The sequence below is a fragment of the Malurus melanocephalus genome, unplaced genomic scaffold, assembly GCF_030028575.1.
Source record: "Malurus melanocephalus ecotype Western Australia unplaced genomic scaffold, MMel_1.1 scaffold_62, whole genome shotgun sequence".
NCBI lineage: Eukaryota > Metazoa > Chordata > Aves > Passeriformes > Maluridae > Malurus > Malurus melanocephalus.
In genome coordinates this window covers 1,606,445-1,621,369 of record NW_026623294.1, presented here as the reverse complement: position 1 = coordinate 1,621,369, position 14,925 = coordinate 1,606,445, and the positions used below count along the sequence as shown (strand labels likewise).

General features: G+C 36.5%; 1 protein-coding gene across 8 annotated transcripts in view; it reads right to left on the bottom strand.

Moving 5' to 3' along the window:
- Positions 1-14,925, bottom strand: part of VPS13B (vacuolar protein sorting 13 homolog B) — a 423,643-nt gene that overhangs the window by 254,886 nt on the left and 153,832 nt on the right. The window lies entirely within an intron of this gene.

Sequence of the window (14,925 nt, the reverse complement as noted above, 5' to 3'; positions counted from 1 at the left end):
AGATCAACAGAACTCCAAACAGCTACTTGGAGACAAAGATTATATAAGCAGGTTATAAAACAACGTTATTTAGTTGGCTCTAAATGCCATCATCCAAGGTGKTATAACATTTTGAGTCTGAGTTGATTACCATAAACCTTAACATATCCTAAACACCAGCATTTAAGGTGCAAAGTGAAGGATGTTTGCATCTAATTCTGCAAAACTGAGTGGAAGCCTCCTTGCTTCCAACTGTGCATATACATTTCAGGATGAAAACAGCCATTCCCATTACCCTTCAATGACAGAAAACCCATTTCTCCCTCACTCTGAACTTTCCAAGGCCAACTTTATCATCTCTTCACTTCACAATCTACACCATCCTCTCCTGCAGCTCATCCAGCCACTATTTAAAAAAACTTCACAAACATTTATTCACAGATTTTACTTCTGTTTATTCTCAAAAAATCAATAGAGCAGAAGGAAACAGRAAAGTAACTAAAAATTAGAGTACTTTGAACTGTAAAATAAAAAATATAAATCTGAGTTCAAGAATGATTCAGTTATTTTTAAATACTAATTTCATCTCAGGACTCAAAATCCCAAACACCACTTAAGTCCCACTACACTGGGAAACATGCATACACATTCTACAAAATACAGTAGTTGTTACAAATATGMAGCAATTGCATAAAACTTTTTGGTATCAAAAAGATGTGCCTGCTGACCTCCCAGAAACTTTGAAAAAGAGAGCAATTTACTTCACTACACAAGAATACAGAAGTCAAAGTTTGAAACCCAGATTTGAAAAATTCTAATGAGGTCTGCAAAATGACATGCATGCACCACTTTTGAGGGAAGAAGGGACTGTATGAGGACTAAAGAGACCCTTACTTAGGAGAGCATGACAGCCTTGAAGTAGTTTTCTGGGGTAAGGAAAGCCTTATTATCTGTGTCTGATCATTAGCTCATGGAACAGACACTTTCCTCTATAAAGGGCAGAAAAGGGTCAGAGCCACAGAGCATGTCTAGTGATTATGGTGATGGCTATCATGCCAGCTGACAGCTGGGGGAATTGTGGGGTGCATTACACATGAAGCTGACTTTATGGCTGCAAAGATATCAGCTTTCTTCATAATTTGGAACTAACAGGGAGTTTCCTCTTAAGGCAGATGGATTTTTCTGGCCATTTGAGAAAGATCTTGGTTGTTAATGCTAAGAACTGGTACAAAGAGAGAGAATGCTAACAACTGTCTTAATTGCACTTCTGACCAGAATACCCATAGAGATCTAGACTACAGAGCTACTGTATCAGATAAAATCTTTCCCCAGACATTTGTTTGTCCTGCTCAATCAGGATTTCTCAGATAAACATTTTGGATATAACACTAGCAATTCAGATTCTATTTATGAAAAGACGTGTTGAAAGACTTTGGTTTGGAAAAGCAAACATGAAACATCCCTGGTGCACAAGTTCATACTGAAAGAAAGAAATCTCARTATATACTAATCCTTGTGTGCATATGAGGGTCCTGGTAAAAACTCAGGAGCACTAACTTCTCCACCAAAATCAACAAGATATTGTGTTCTCCTTAAGTAATAGAGCAATGTAAAAACATTTTCCAGGTACTGTTCTTGTGTTTCTGTTAGTAACTGTTATCAGGGCTAAGCATTAAAAAAGAAAAAATTAAAAACTGAGGAAAAAAAAAAAAGGTTCAAATAAAATATTTTAGCACATTTACTTTTTAAGTCATTGAATCTAGTTCCCTGACTACAAGAAAACTAACACACGTAATCCATTTTTCCCTACTGGGTTGCAAAGCTTGCTGTTACCTAAATGACAGCATAGTCAGAGTTTAACAACAATTGTAAGCACACTGCAGCAAATAAATCAATCCTGTACTCCACAGGCTGTAAATCAGGCTATTATAAAACTTACAGCCTAACCAGAGTGGAACATAGGGTGATTTTTTTTTTTTCACCTCTGATCCTTGTCAGACATTCCTATTTATTTTAGAAGACATAGAGGGCTTCCACTCTCTCAAAGGGATAGGATTAAATGATCTTTAATTTTGCTAATTATCCAATCAGGTCACATTTRCATTTAAGTTCTGACACTGACAGTGGATGTAACCAACCTGTGTGCTCGTAACCACAGCACCTGTAATATTCACAGTAATGAGAGCATCACCTTTTCACTGACAACTAATCACATCAGCAACAACAAATCTATGGTATTAGATACTGACCTGACTATTCTCTTCAAATGAAATAGCCAATATAAAGTTCAGGACTGAGAGAAAATAGCATCTGTATATACATACTTACATACATGCATACATKTGGGCATATATGTACTCGGTCAAACTTTTTGTCTCCTCTACYTCTTCATCAACCCCCACTAAATCAGTCTAGTATCCACCTGTTTTTTATTACATAGTTAAACAATTACATACATCCCAAAAGACATGAAAAGATTTCACTTGCATCAAACTACCAGTTCAGATTGCACTACCTTTTATCTGTAGAGGAAAGCCTTTACAGGCTTCAGTTTTACAGATGAAATCCATTACTCATGTCAGATAATTATGTATCATATCATTTATTTATTTAGGCTTGATTTTCTTTCTGAGCACCCCAGATTGTTTTTTATTTATTTTTTTGTTTTTTTTGGCAGTCAGGGTGGCTATCATCTTAGGTATCAAGCACCTGTAAGACACAACTCCTGCCTCTTCAAATACCACGTATGGACAGGAGGCTTTCCTGCYGTAGCAACAGGAACACATGCACACACAGTATATATACATGATCTACATCTTCACACACAGATACTGGCTAAATCAACATTTAGTTTCTTTTGAAGAGTTCAGATTCAGTACTAAAACCCAAAATGTTTTCATAATGTGATGTTTGAAACACCACGGTTACGTGGACCAAGTCCATTAGTACCAAGCAGAAAAGACAGATGACCGTTGAGCTTTACTCTGAATGTGCCAGTGGTTACTTGAAAACTGTCAGGGGAGACTTAACCACCCATTTGCTGACCTCTCCTCGCTACAGAAGCAGAAAGGCTGATTGAGTGACCTAAAAAAACAAACCCTTTTCCAATTCTTGCCTGTGTGATAGCTGATAGGGTCACAAAAGAATTTTTGAGGAGTTCCAATGCAGATGGGGAAACGCAATGCATAATGACAACATAAGAAGAATAAAGAAATTATTGAAAACAAAAGACAAGTAGGAGATTGGCCAGTCTTTGCCATTTCAAAGAAAATTATCTTTTTTCGCCATTTGGACATCTTGCTGACGGCAGATAACCAAAATGCATCTTTTAAATAGTATTATTATAAAAAAAAAATTGACTAGTTACAATCTCACAAAATATTTGTTGAGAAAACATGTACCGTTTCATTTATAGAGACTTAATAATTGTTGAGGTTTCCATTGTCACAATGAATTAACTTTCAGAGCAATTCAGCAAAATAATAGATAGCAAGTTTGAAATCCTTTGCAGGTTGTAACAGCACTTTCCAATAATACTATTACAATTAAGAATGTGTTGTCACTGCTACTTAAGACAAAACAGCATGAGGATTTATACTTCCAGCTTTCAAATTAAAATTTTATAGGAACTAAGTTATATTTAGCATTCCCATTCTTTTCTGGCCACAAAAAGTTGTGATCAGGTCAAGTAGCTTGTTGCAATAATGTAATCAGGTTTTGCATATTTTATTATAAATCTTATTTTAAAAATAATATAAATAATTGTAACCTGAATGTACACAAGTCTATGGGACCTGATGAGATGCATCCCAGAGTCGTAAGGGAATTGGCTGATGTAGCTGTCAAGCCACTCTAACGGTATTTGAAATTCAGGGTAGTCAGATGCAGAAAGGGGTAGAAAGGAGGACCCCCTGGGAACTACCGACCTCTCAAACTCAGCTCTGTGCCCGGGAAAATCATGGGACACATCCTTCTAGAAGCTGTGCTAAGGCACACTGAGAACAGGGGACAGCCAGCACAGTGTCACCAAGGGCAAGTTCTGCCTGACCAAACTAGTGGCCTTCCATGATGGAGTGAATCCATCAATGGATATGGGAAGGGCTACAGGTGTCATTTACCTGGACTGTCATACAGCCTTTGATATCCTGCTCTCTAAATTAGACAGAGATGGATTTGATGAGTGGACTGGTCGATGGATAAGAAAGTGGATGGGCAGCTGAATCCATTGGGTCATGGTCAATGGCTCTGAGTCCTGTGGATATCATGACAAGTGGTGTTAGGAGCAGCGTTATTCAATACTTTCATTAATGACAGACAAAAGGATCGAGAGCACTCTCAGCAGATTTGCAGATGACTCCAAGCTGAGTGGTGAGATTGACACACCTGAAGGAAGGGATCCATCCAGAGGGATCTGGACAGCTTGAGAAGGGGGTCCATGGGAATCTCATGAGGTTTAACAAGGCCAAGWGCTGGTGCTGCACTTGGGTTGGGGCAACCTCCAGTATGAACACAGGCTGGGGATGAACAGATCAAGAGTAGCCCTGCCAAGAAGAACCTGGGGCTGCCAGTGGATGACAGGCTGGACATGACCCAGCAATGCACACTGGCATCAAAGCTGCATGGGCAGCAGGGCCAAGGAGGGGATTCTGCCCCTTTACTCTTCTCTGGTAAGAGCCCACCTGCAGAGCTGCATCCAACTCTGGCATCCTCAGCACAGGAAGGACATGGACCTGTTGGAGTGAGTCCAGAGGAGGGACACCAAGACGATAAGAGAGATGGGGCATTTCTCATACAAGAAAACGCTGAGAGAATTGAGTTAGTTCAGTCTGAAGAAGAGAAGGATTCAGAGTGACCTAATCATAGGTTTCTAGCTCCTGAGTGTAGCCAACAAGAAAGATGGAGTGGCACTTTTTACAAGAGCATGTAGTGACAGGACAACGGGGGATGGATTCAWATTTTGAAAGAGTAGGTTTASATTAGGTAAGAAGGGAATTCTTTGCTCCGAGTGTGGTGAGGCACTGGAACAGATTGCCCAGAGAAGTTGTGGATRGCCAGACCCAAGAAGCATTCAAGGCCAGGCTGGATTGAGCTTTGAGCAACTTGGTGTAGTGAAAGGTGTCCCTGCCCATGAGAGGGGGATTGGAACTAGATCACCTTGGGGTATCTTCCAAGTCAAAGCATTCCATGACTGTCAGTTCCCAGTATTGCAAAAACACTGAAAGAAGCCTGCCCTACAGTCTGCACTTCTAATACATACAGCTAGTAGATCTTTCACAGTAATTTTGTCAATAGATTCCCAACCACTAAGTAGAACTTCCTTTTTCTTATTTCAGTTACATAAAACATTTCTTCTTATGACAGTAAGACTATTACTAAAGAACTTCATTTATTTTTAGATCATTCTCTTTTCAGTCTGTCTTCTTTACTATATGTACTTAGGATTYTCTCCATCTCAGTCTTGCAAACAACAGCTTAAAGTAAAAAATTGCTCAAATAAACCAACTAAACAACTCCTGTGGAAACCTCTCAAGATAAGAACGTCTAGTGCGGTGCTCAGGAGGATGCGATCACTTTCTAATTTTGGTAAAGTATGACAAACTTCTCACTCTATCMAAAACTCACCCTCCTGTCACCAATTTAAAGCACTGCTCTAACCCTGCTAATGCTATCGGTGCAGCTACTGATTGCACTCCTCMACACAGCAACAAAAAGCCAACTACTTTCTCCTTGTGAGACCTCAMAGAAAAAGAAACAAATAAATATGCAGCAGAGAAAGCAAAGCTTGGTAAGAAAGGTGTTAACTAAGGACATAGCTGTCAAGGAACTGTGCCACAGATAAATTAGCAGCATAACCTAATTAGACTGTAGTGACAGTTCTAAAGCCCTAATTCCTGTTCTTTATCAGGTGAAGACAGATCTATGTCTTTGACATTTTAAGCAAGTGTTCTGATATTGGGTTATCAACCCAAGAAACAGAGAGAGCAAACCAACCAGCAGCTAAGTGACCCTTTCAGCAGCAGCCACATAGTATGAGAGTGGTAACAGCTTCACAAAACCCAGCTATTTYTACTTACTTAATACTTGAATTATGGGATTATGGTAGAGAAATACTCTCTATCATTTAGAGATCCTAACATTTAGGATTTTTCCAATAAATAAAAGGGAAAAAGAACCTACAAATCAGTAYATTAGGTTTAAGTTTTAACTTAAATTCTCTCTCAAACATGAAATGAGTGAGAAGAGGCCCTGAATTCTAACAGTCTAAAAAATAATTGTTTCAGTTCTAGTTCCCTGCATATTTTCCATTGCAGWGTACTAAAAACAAAACAAACAAAAATACACCAAAGTTTTGAAAGCCATTTAATGGAATCTCTGCTTCACTAACAGGATAAAGAAAAGCAGCTGAGCAATTTTTTTAATCCACATTTTAAGATTAAATATTTATGGAAGAATGATCATTTTGCTCCTGTGATACCACAGTCATAGTTCATGTGATTGAGCAACAAATACCTTCCAGAAATTCATGCTCTTTTAAACAAAACATTGAAGCAGATCTGTATAAATAGTATTAATATATTAAACTCYTCAAATGTCAGTCACAAGATTAAGTATTTGTCACAACTTTATCCTAACTTCCCAAGCTTGAGCATTCAGATAATTAATTTTCAGTGTTTGCTTYCTAGATTTCAGAGGTAATGTAACTTGACAGTTTCTGCAAGTTTCTTGCTAGCCCAAACTCTTTTAAAACTTTCTAATGCATTTATTTTCTTTTTAAAAGGTATTTATGATATCCATCAGGTAAAAATATCATGATCACTAGACTTAAAGGGGCAGAAGGGGACAGCACAGTAGAAAAAGGTAAAATACTAAAAACTTTCCTTTTATGAGGTTCCTGGCATCACGTGCAGACTGATTCAGCTTTGCTGAGCTAGGCATCCAACCCCTACTGTCATTAGACTTCCTCTGCTCTGTTCTGACCCCAAATCCTACCAGGTTCATAACCTTTTCAGCACACAAATATAAATTTTACTAGTATTGGCATAAAATAACCCTGTTGAAAAGTTTAAAAATATTGAAGAAAGGCTCTTGCTATGAACAGCTGAAGAACCGGTGTTTAGTTTCTTGGAAAATGATTCATTCCTGAGTCTTGAAGTGTATATGTAGGGACTTTCTGGGTCTTCTCCAAGTCCTAGTGCTCAGGAGAGTGCATGAGCTCTAACACTTCCAAAAGCTTCCCACGACTTCAWGCACATGTTAGGGTCAAACACATGTGCTGAGGACCATGGAGAGTGTGAATCAAGAACCCTAAACTTGACAGMGTGGATATACTGTAGCACTGCTTAAGAATCAAGTTAAACATTTGTTTGTTTGTTTGCTTGTTTGTTTCAAAGAGAACAGACTTACAAGCCGCACAAGCTGCACTTTTTGCAAATGATGCAACACTATCTAAATCACCAATTAAATTTCATGTGAGTGGAACTTTTACCTCAAATCACTGAAGATTTGCTGAAGTGGCTTCATTAGTAAATACCACACTTAGAACTATATTAAATGAGACTATGGGCCAGAAATCAACTGTTGGATGACTTTTGCTTTCAGGCTTCTATTCTCACAACAAGATTTATCATCCAGTTTTAAACCAGACTACACAACTTTCAATCCTGGACAGACATTAAAAAGTCATATTAGCTGAAGGTTTATATGTTTTACTGGTCAAAAGCATCTTCTTTCATTCCACTGAGGTAGAAGTAAATATATAAATACAGTCTGCTTATGTCTTATTCATGCAGCAATTTACATTCTATGATTCTGTTTTGAAAAACTGATCTATCACTGACCCTTTGATAACAGAGTTTAGTTATGCAATTTATATTTTTCTTACATTTTGGCATAGTTCAAACAATAAATATACCTTTATAAAAAATGTGAAGCACAACCTCTCAAAGTCCCATCTGTAATCACTATTCTTTGCTTTTCTTCAAGCAGAGCATGGAWTAATTCTTCGAAAGAGATGGCAAAATGCATGATCCATATCTGCTTATTTCATTTCTGTCATTTTAAGAGCAACTAGCTGAAGTTTTACTTCAAATTTACATTAAAACACAATTACACAGATAAATTATCACTAGTAATAAAAATATTCTAAATAAGCAATCTTGCAAGCTAAGAACCTCAACAGACATTTGATGTACCACTCTACTGGAAGCTAAAAGGTGGTTTATTGTCCTGCATTTTATAATCACAAAATAAAAGTGAACTTGATTAAGGACTCACTCCACATTGSAATGACTGAGAATTCATTTATGTTTAAAATACACAAGTATTTTTAAAAAAATAACTAAAGAAAAATAGAATAACCATAAGAATACTCTCATTTTTAGCTTGTGATTCTAAGGCCTGGCTGTACAATACTTGGAGTTGCCACTATACACTCTTAATTTCCAACACTACAGTGCTCTTACATAACTGTCAGAAAAAGCTGTCACATTAAGCTCACCTTCCGTTTTTTTAGTGGAGGGAGGAACAGAAACTAAACTAGTTAGTACTAATGAGTACCCAATCAGTAAATTTTCTGTGCTCCAGGAATTAATATTGGTTGCATTCCATCAAAGAACAATATAACCTCTGAAGGTTCCTCCAGGCTGCTTCTCTCAAAACCACTGCCATCAGTTCATCTTGTCTACCTTTCAGCCAGCTTCTCATCCAGACTCTGTATTTTCATCATACACTAACAAAGGCACTTATCAATGGAGACATATGCAGCTACATGCCGTCACTGCAATGCAATCACTGTTCCATGAACCCGTATACAACATACTCAAMAGATGGTTAAAATTCAAATAGTTCAAGCCTTCATTTAAAAAACCTCTTCTAACTTTTACTATCAAACAGGCATAAAAAAACCCTCCTTTTGAAGTAACCCAAATGACCTGAAACAAGCATTGTGCATCTTACTAAGAGCACAACTGAAAGCCTACAAGAGTGGGGGCAATTGCAATTTTAGTCGTTACTGTGCATCTTGCCTGTATTTAATGTCAAACAATGTYCAAGGCAATCATYGGYATTAAGGTGCAYASTACTTTAAAATTTTCTCTTTATAGYAAGTACTACAGTATTCTACAGATTGAGAAGCTGGAAAAAAACTCTGAGGAAGAGTAGAAATTGTTCAATATTTGCTAACTTACCAGATAGGATTTCTATTGTAGAAATCTTTCAGTACCATGTACTAAGTGAGAGAGAGCAATAAATCAAGATCCATCTATTTAATTAATTAATTCAACTGAAAAGCAGGTGGCAGAACATCCCTGAATTAATTTCAAATGTAGCTGTTAAGTGCTTGAACATAACTTCTGAAAAAGCCTACATTTGGTTTTAGCATTACCAGTATTAGAAAAAACATTGATTTTTTTGAAAAACAATTTATAAATTGTTCTGACAATTACAATACACAACTCTTGAGTTTAATTTGCTCTATAATCACCATTCAAACTCATTTCATTCTGAAAAGCTCCAAAAGCCTGTTTCCTTATCAATATACACAGTTTATAAAGCTATCTCTTGAACAACTTTTTAAGAGCAAGATAAGACACTTCATTATTTAAAACAGGTAAATTACACAAGCCCACATAAATCATCACAACATGATATTTATTGTGCTACTGTTCATTCTAATAACATTTGACCAATCGAGGTAAGTATCTCACATTCCACTTTCTCTCAYTACCATTTTTACTGTACTCCATATACCCACTCCATAATTTATCTATAACTGGTATCAGTCAGCAATGCTATTACTACAAAGGCTACACCCTCTTTCAACCCTTCTTCTTTAGCCCCTATCCTCAGAAAAACCCAACACCCATATTTTTCCAGTGCTACAAAATTTTCTCAGTACTTTTTAAAAACTGAGAGTGATAATCTTGCTTGATCCACCACTGTTCTTTCATTTAACTTAGACACAAAGGTGAGAACGCAAATGTCAGCAAAGAGGCAAATTTGAGTTTGACCAGGCCTTGTCTACTATCAAACAGCTAAGATTATCTACTTTTAAAATTACCTCATGAGCAGTTTTCACAGTGCTTAGTTTATCATAGTCCTCACTGTCAATGTTTAGCAGTCATTTTTATTTCCTCAGATCTGGAGCAGCAGTTATTCCCAAAACAAGCCGCATCAATTCTCTGCAGTATCATTAATTGTTATTCTATATKGTGAAATCTCATGCAACTGGCCTGTTTGTATTTAAATCAGAAATACAAAAACTATCTTGTGGGAAAAAAAATACACCCCCCACTCTAAAAAAATATATTATCTGTTTCAAATCACAGTTACATATCTTTCTCTTGCTGTCACATTTCTAATAAATTTACAGGGAAAGGTTAAAGCCCTTCAGGTTAGCCATTCTCATGCTGCAGAACTTGCACACTGAGCAGTGAAGAGGATGAAGGGACCAAGTTCATTAAGGAGAAGTGATCAGATCAACATCTCAGACTGGCAGTTACGAGTGGGCTTTATTGCAACAAAAATAAATACATCTGCCTCACCAGAACTGAAATGGGCCCTCGACCAACAAACACCTCTCACAGAGAGCAASAAACAGCTCATCCATAGAAGTTTCCATTCCCTGAATGGCAAATTTGGTATCATGTCATGCCTGAACAATATAACTAATTAGCACTGCACTTGTATAAAAATTTAAACTGCCTGACTCCTCAGGAACAAATATTGAATACATTTTTCCCACCAAAGCAATTACCGATTCCAGGAACTGAAATTAGTTCAGTTACATGTTCCTCAAAGTACACTTTCTAAAAGAAAGCAAAGGTATGGCACAAGCAATCTTCCTCTTAAGAGAAAATCTCTTGATGCAAAACTAAAAAGTACACAACTTAGGAGAATATTTTGAAATAGGAATAATTTTTAAAACAGTGTTAAAACCACAGGGATGATACTCAACTTCGTTTCTTTCACCAAGACTTAATTAAAAGAAATTTATGTAGCTTAACTTCTAATTCCTTTCTTACATTCTTACTTCAAAGACAATTTTCCAGCAGAGATCCAACTGCTGGCTTAAAACAAACAAAAAAAAAATTCCAATGCTTTTATCTTCGCTACTGTCTGCAAGGATCTCCTCCAAAGCCCCAACTTTATGCATGTTTGAATCTTACATCCCATCCTGCATTCATTACTTCACCCCATTAACATTCCATGCAGAGAGCCCTTTGCTGGTTTTACGAGGCGAAACCACAGAACATCAGGTTAACAAAGCCCTGCAGAGAACGAGAACATTCCCCTCAGTAAAACTGTTCATCGGGAGTCTGTTTACATGGATCCGCAATGCCTTATTAGCAGTATAGCACTGGAGCAAAATTAGAAAGGTTGGAAATAARAATACAAGACTTATTTCTATACCTGTCAACAATACTGACCACTTTTTCTTCATCATTATTACTATTCCATCATATTGTTTATTAAATGAAATTTCAAACAATTAATATATCATCTCAGAACTTGTTTGTTTTACTCAGTTGGCTATAAGGTGGTAAAAGGAAAAGGCTTTATGTAGGACATGAACTGATTTTTTGTCAATTCTTCTGACTAACAATTATTATTACATTGCCACTTGTAATTCATTTCTTGATGTGGATGACTCAAATTTGTCTATATTCTCATACTCCGCATATAAAACAGTATTTTAAAAAAACAGTCTGGGTATGTTTTTCTGCAATCTGCCTCATTGTTATTTAACATAATTAAATAAAGRGGGTCAGACTCAATGGGGTTTTGCACAAACTAGTTTAGTGGCAGGTGAGGTTAGGACTTGATCTTTAATGCCCCTTACCAACCCAAACCATTATATGGCACCAAAAGGTAGTGGTTGTGAAACCTATATATGAATATTATTAATTTGATAATGAAACTATTATTAATGTGCAGATCAAAATTAGTGCAAGCACATATATATATATACCCAGAATAACACACAAGTACAGCATTTAGCCCTGCCTACAGGGCTTTAATTGAAGTCCAGAAGTTTCTTCCTATCTTGCAAACATACAGGAGTTCCTTGTGTATTTCAACAGGGCCACAACAAAGTCTGACTTAATTTTAGATTGAAAAAATATTACAAAAGTACATGGATTTATAGCTATCAAATAAATTTCACTCCTCTAGCAGGAGTGAAATTAATTAGTCAGTGCTTCACCCAGTTTGCAAAAAGGGASAAATTAGATGCTACCTTGATTTTGGTTTTAAGAAAGGATGAAAAGAAGAATCAGAAAACCAGATGTTAAATAAAGCAACGAAAAAGAAYGCTAAGGAAATAAAGTGATATACTTAAGGTTTGCATAAGATACAGCTGTTTACTTTTAAGTATTTTCTCGAGCTACTAAAACAAGATTACACGAATATAAGATTTTACTGATACATGATAGAGGGATTTTWAACTCACATAACAGTTAATTACATCTCAGCAAACTTTCCTTGTATCCTTTATATCTTCAAGTTACCATCACTAGAATAAAACTATTGCTGCCAAAGCATGTACATAAAAATGGTGATTTGGGGTGGTTAAGTTAGATGACTTACACTTTATCTAACAAACTTAAAAAAGAACAGAGTGGRAAACTATCTTGAAATTATGATTGCCACAGCAAAATTTAATTCAATGTCTATTTTTAATAACAGAAATCATTTACACATTTGTATACATCATTTTATTGTGGATTCAAGTACAAAACCTGCCACTTGGAATATCTCCCAACTAAGATCTTCTACATTTTCCAAAGGCCATTGAAGTTTATGAATGCAGCAATTCTAATGCTCAATTAGCTGGTTTCATATTGTACCATTTCTCACCAATTACCACGAAGGTGGTTCAAGTAAGAATTATTACATGAGTGCTTCCAATTAATTCTCATTGCAAATCCTACCAATAGCACTGATCAAATATCCCCCCACTCAAAAATTTTATTTATATGTGACACTACACAACTCTTCAGTAACTTGAAATCTCTACTTAGTAGCAACACATTGCTAAGCTGCTAATTTTACTTTTGTCTTAAAAAGAGAAAAAAAAAATCAACTTTATAAGGTCAAAAGTAAATAAGAGATGCCATTTTAAAAGGACATTACTGATAMAGTAGGAACTTAGAATAAGGACCATCTCCAGTAGGCAGCCAACTGTATTTAGAAATCACTACCAAATATATCCAAGGTCTGCAACGCAACTTGTTTGACCCCCAGTAAAAGGCCACCTCTTTCAGGCAATTGCTTGTTGTTGGTCCCTTGGGTGGTCCAAGACCTGGGTGGTCCAGTGAGTTCAGCTTGAATAGCTTAATTCAGTTTTTACTGTATTTRACTGTCTCACATCACATTTTATTCTTCTGGAGAAAGGATTCAAACTTTACTAAAACAAGAAACAGTCTCTTATTTAAATCTTGCTTCCCGAACATTARTACGAGTCTTATGGGAAAACTGTATCACAAAACCAAACCAAACAAACAACAAGCTCTTACACTACATCATTCCAAAATGAGATGAAGGACCCTAAGGACCCAAAACAATCCTGAATGCAACATCTGCACAGTAGTTTGAAATCTTTAAACATTAAGGCTACTATTCATGCTCTCACACCACAATTTCCAACATATCCACCTGACAGAACTGCTGTGAGCACCGTTTTTTTTTCTTGTTAGTGTGGGATGTAAGAAGGAACAGAGCGAGTCAGTGCAGGTGAGGTTGACTTCCACAGTTGCCTACATTGCTTCTGGCACCCGGCTGAGCTCTGCTTTGATTGTCATCCTGCACTTGACAGGCAATCTGTCGTGGTGTGAGCTTGTCTGAACAACACTGGCACGATGAAGCTTTTATTTTAAAACTGATTCTTAGGACTCTTACTATCCAGAAAACAAACACCAACAACACAAGTGCACCAAGTACCAATTCCTCACATTTATCCCTCTGAGAATGACAGCACTGCAGCTGGATACAGTTCACCACAACACCGATGCTTTCCAGTACTTCCCAGTTGAGAACTGTTCAATTGTTGTCCAATTGCTTTTGCTGGGCCCTACTACAAATTCAGTTTTCTCCTTCATTTTACCCATCACAGCAGTGTTACATTTTTTTCCCCTTTCCATGTTCTTATTCATTACTTATATTTGACATGAAAAATGTTCCACACAGTGATGCAAGCATTAATTGCAAAGTCTAAGCAGATAAAAATTCAAAGAATATTCCACTAACATTAATTTTGCAGACTTAAGGCAGACTCAAAAAAACCACTAGAAACACTAGATAGTACCAATAAACAATAAATAACCGAAACAAAATGAAAATAACTCAGGATGCTCATTATTACAAAAAAAAAAGAAACAAACCTCAAATAATTTTGATCAATTGAAGAATTTCAATTTGAATGGGAAGTGAGCCGGAAGCAGCATTGCTACAGTTTTTTCTACAATCAAAAATATGTTCTGAATTTTATAATGTACTTCCCCCTCCTTTTATAAACAGAAGTGATTACATCAGAGTGATTCTTTACATGGGGCAGAAAAATTATTATTAATGAAGGTCAGAAAGTTATGAAATATTCAAGAAACACACCAGCAAATGTTTCAACTACTATTATTATCTCCCAAGCTGCCTTCAGGAGGATTTAGCAATACTGCTACTAAACAAGTTTTTCATCAGTTTCCAACTGAGTCAATTTAACACCACATATTATAAAAGTCTACTCCATGCTTTTATTTATTCTTATCTTATTATTAATGGGCTAGATGTTACACCTTGTGTCAATTCATTACATTCTCTGGGAAGAGAAATGAACTATTATTGGTAAATAGATGATTCTTGAGGTATTGGACTAGGGGCTTAAAAACAACCACTGTCCTATTCTCCACCATATGCAATTCTCCTCCTTTTGGAGAAAAAAACCCAAGTTCACAG